Source organism: Crocodylus porosus, unplaced genomic scaffold (genome assembly GCF_001723895.1).
Source record: "Crocodylus porosus isolate Cpor-Errol unplaced genomic scaffold, CroPor_comp1, whole genome shotgun sequence".
NCBI lineage: Eukaryota > Metazoa > Chordata > Crocodylia > Crocodylidae > Crocodylus > Crocodylus porosus.
In genome coordinates, this window is record NW_017728919.1 from 2,358,943 (window position 1) to 2,363,291 (window position 4,349).

The following is a 4,349-nucleotide window of genomic DNA, read 5'->3' on the forward strand; positions in this document are numbered from 1 at the left end:
GGCGCTCGCAGGCCGGAAGGCCTTGCTCCTGCCCTGCCGCGCGCCGCCTTCCTCACAGGATCTGGGCCCGCGCCAGAGGGGCATGCAGCGGCTGTTGTGCAGCCCGGAGCAGCGCTCGGCCGCAGCCGGAGGCAGGAGAGGGGAAACATCCCCAAGCCAATTCAAGCTGCTCTGGGGGTTTAGAAGCAATGGCTCGTGCCGGCCCCCGGACCGCAGGGTGCTGCCGGACCGCTAACCACCCCCCTGCCCCCCCCGCACGCCCCCCAGGGCCCTCCTGCAGCGGGGGACTCCAACCCCAGGCCTGGCCCTGCTCGGCTGGAGCTTCGCTGCACTCGCAGCCAGAGGTCGGCTGGCTGCAGGCCAAGCGCGTGCCAGCGAAGGAGGAGACGCAGCGCGTCGCAGCCAGGCATGCTGGAGGCTGCCAGCCCCACGCACAGGCAGGGACGCAGGCTGCAGCCCAGTCATGCCAGCCCCTCTGCTAGGCCCTCACAGCGAGCAGCAGTGCATCACGGTGACTCTCCTCCGTCGGGCTCTTCCGGGACCTGCCCTGGGCATCCGGCATTTCCCTGACTGCAGGCAGCACCTGCTCTGAGCAGCCGTGCGGGGGCAGTGCCGGCGCTCGGTCAGTGGTGACCCTGTCACCCAGGGCGCCGTCGTGGCCCGGGAGCGTAGCTTCCCTCTGTCACACGGGCTGCCCAAAGGCTGGTTTCCAGAGGATGTGACCTTCGGGGTGGGCTTCCAGCTGGAATTAGAGACCCTGCCGTGACACAGCCAGGCTCCCTCCCCTGGGCCAGGGGAAGGGAGTCCACGAACATGGCTACGAAGTCAGAGATGCACGGGCCTTCTGCTTTCTCACAGGCCACTCGCCTCCTGAACAGTACCCTCTGCCCCCAGGATTTTTGATGCAACAGGCTGCCGAGAGGGTCACGTCCTGTCCAAGCTGGCATGCTGGCAGGCTCTGGCAGTCACGCTGCCCGCACATGCACCTGAGCTAACGTGTTCCCCCCCGGAGGTCTTGGAGAGACTCGAAAGCAGCCGCAGGAGAGGAGCACCCCAGAGAGGTGTTGCTCAGCACCTGAACTCTCCGGCTGGATTAGTAGGTCAGGTACTAAATGACGGGAAGTGCTAATCGCACCTTAGCACCTTCTCAGAACCCGCGCCAGAGCACGGCCTGCAGCCTCCGAGCCCGCCACGCAGGCAGAGCAAAGCAAAGCAAGGCAAAGCAAAGCACTGCAGTCTTGGAAGCCAGGACCAGAGCAGCCAGAGGTCAGGGGCTCTCGAGAGCTGCCAACAGCACGGGGGTCTCCCCCTGTCATTGTCAAGAGGCTTCTCCCCAGCTAACGGCCCCAGCCCTGGAGTCACTACTGCGCTTGCAGATGACCTGGGCAAAGTTCTCCAGCTGTGTACACGGGCGGCCACAGCCCTCAGCAGGTTTGCCCTGTAAGCCTCATTGTGCAAGAACCAAATCCAGCTGGCCCCAAACTGACCACTGTGCTCAGAAGCAGGTGCCCACCTGCCACAGGAGAAACTCTGCCTGGGCCAACCCACACGACTGCCGCCCAAGCCAACACATCCTGCCCCTTGTGCAACGCCTCCCTGCCCTCCCCTCACCAGGGTCTGGCTCCTAGGACGTGGAGTCGGCACTCGGCACCACCCACGCAGCTCTAGGGGATGCGTAGGTTTGGTAGCATGAGGGGGGCCTGCGTCTGGCTGTTTCTTTGCAGCTGCCACTGGCGCAGCAGCATGGCTGCTCAGCCGCTCGCAGCCAATGGAGCATCCACCGGTGCCGATCCTGGAAGTCTCTTTGTGCGCCTCACACCACGAGCAGTATCAGCCCCAGGGCAGGGGGCAGGAGAGGCCTCCAGAAGGGGCAGGGCGAGCAGCCCCTCCAGCTGGCTGGGGCAACCAGTGGAGCCCTGGACCAGCAGCCTTGTTCTCCTGTCAGACCCGCACCCTGTATTTACTTCTGGATCCAGAAAAACCTGGACAGACTTTGGACCCTGTTTGTTTACAGCAGAGGTGGAGCTGGCTGCAGCAGTTCATGCATCTGTGCCAGCACAAGCGTGCTGTCATGTGTCCCATGTGCACAGCAACCTGCCCCGCTCCGTGCACACCAGCGCGTGGGGTAGGGGTTGGTGGGTTCGTGGACACAGCTGAAGTCCCAGCGACATGGAGCAGGGTGTCCCAGCCGACACCAGCTGTCCCCAGCCCAGCATGTGCAATGTCAGCCTCTCCCGTTTCCAGCTTGTCCCATGAAGCCTGCGTCTCTCACGCTCCGTTCCCCCGGCACCAGCGTCCTCTCCCTCTGCCTGACACAGCCTCCTAGCAGCGCTCGCCCTCCCCAGCCCAGTGCTGCACCCAGCTGCAAATGACCCAGGGATCCATTCTCCAGAGCCGGGCGGCCGGCACGCAGCTACGTGCACGCGGGCTCCGGCTGGCTGGCTGGGAGCAGCACCACGCCCCTGCTAGGCCTTTGGCTCTGCTCCGCTGCTGCAGGCCAGGTGCCGCAGAAGCTGCGGGCCGCGCCACCCGGGGGGAGGGCGCTGCTCAGGTAGATGCCATCCTGCTGCACAGCAGAGCCTGGGGGATGCGCCCCAGGGTAGCAAGCATCTGCATGGGCTGCCGCCCTAGGGCCTCCCCCAGGCCTGCCCGCTCCCTAGTGCACCCGCGCCACGCCAGCACGGCGCTCCACGCCCAGAGCTGTTGGCAGGTGGGCCCAGGCGGGGCTCAGGGCAGAGACCAGGATGGGGAGGTCCTCTCTCATTTCACATGCCCGTCGGCACGCGGGGGGATTACCTCCAGGAGACAGAGCACCACAGGTACACGTCCACCCTCTCCAGCTTCATTCCCCCACGCGCCTCCGCCTCCGTTTTCCACACCACTGCCAATGCACCTGGGGCTGGGCCCTGACTCGCTGACCGGAGCTTGGTGCTGGAGCCAGCCGAGATGATGCTTCCTGCTGCCCACTCTGCCCCAGACAAGCCAACCCAGGCAGGCGGCCCATCCCCCCGGCTGGCGGATTGCTGCAGGGGGCCCTGCTATGCAGCGCTGGTTTTTCCATGATGCCAGGTCACGCGGGCTCGTTAATCTGAGGGCGGCTCGCAGCGGGGCAGCCGCGTGGGCTGCTCCATGCGGAGCTTGGCACCGAGCCCCAGTGCTGCAGCATACCCGCGAGGGGCAAGCTGTGAGGACCACCATGGCGGTACAAGGGTGGCACTGCTGAGCCCCTGGCAGCAACAGAAGTGAGGGCAGGAGGAGGAGGGTACTGCGCTGGGCCAGGGCTTGGGGCAGCAGGGTGCAGTTCTCCGCTCTGCCCTTACAAACCATGAGCACGGACTCAGCTCCCGCCTGGAGGACAGGCGCTGCCCCATGCTCTCTTTTCGCCCGCAGCCAACGCCAGCGGCTCGGCCGTCAGAGGCACGTTGCTGCAGCCTCTGGGCATGCTGGGGTCCCTAAACATGGCTGCAAAGCAAGTTCCTAGCAGATAGGAAGGGTCTTGCCTGTCACCCTGCCCAGGGGGGCTTGACTAGCCGTGCCAGGGGCGCTGGGCTAGAGAAGAGCACCCAACTCCAGGGCCACATCCTTATGCCCAAAGGGGCTGTGAAATGGGAGCCTTTGCTCTGGCATGTCCTGGATCAGCTCCCTCCCCTGCCCGGTGCAGATGCTCCCAAGGGGCCAGCTGCGGCCGGCCGACCCACTCGCCCCCCCCGGCCCGGCTGGACTCCTGCCAGGTCAGGAGGTGCCACAGGCCACTGCTGCGCTCTGGCCACTCAGCTCTGCCTCTCCCGGGGTAAATTCCTCCCACAACACCACACCACCAGCACCAGAGAAGGCTGCTCATCTGCGCTCCTCCGGGGCAGCAGTGCCCCTGCATGTGCTGCATGCGCCTGCCCCCCTGCCCGAGGCGGCTCTCCGGCCAGCCCCCTGCCATGCTAGCGACTGCCCCGGCACAGCCACCACGGGGACCCCGGGGCCGCACCCCGTCCTGTCCACTCGCTGGAGGAGCCCGCAGCCAGGCTGCCCCCCGCCCCAGCAGAGCGAGGCCGAGGGAGGTGGGGTGCCGTGCCCGGGGCCCTGCAAGCATCCAGTGACTTCAGCCCGGCCAGCCACGGGGCTGGGATCCTCCTGGCATGGCCAGCGAGGTCGCGGCCTCCCTCGGAGCCAGCGCCCGGCCCACACGCGTGCCCACAGACCCACGGGACAGAGCCAGGGGCCTGCACCCACCCCACCTGGGCTGGCTCAGCGCCGGCTGGAAGAGCCCGGGGCACAGAAGGGCAGCGGCCGGAGAGGAGCCGAGGGCTGGCACCACCCTGCCCTGCCGACCGGCCGCGCGGGCTGCGGGCACGGGG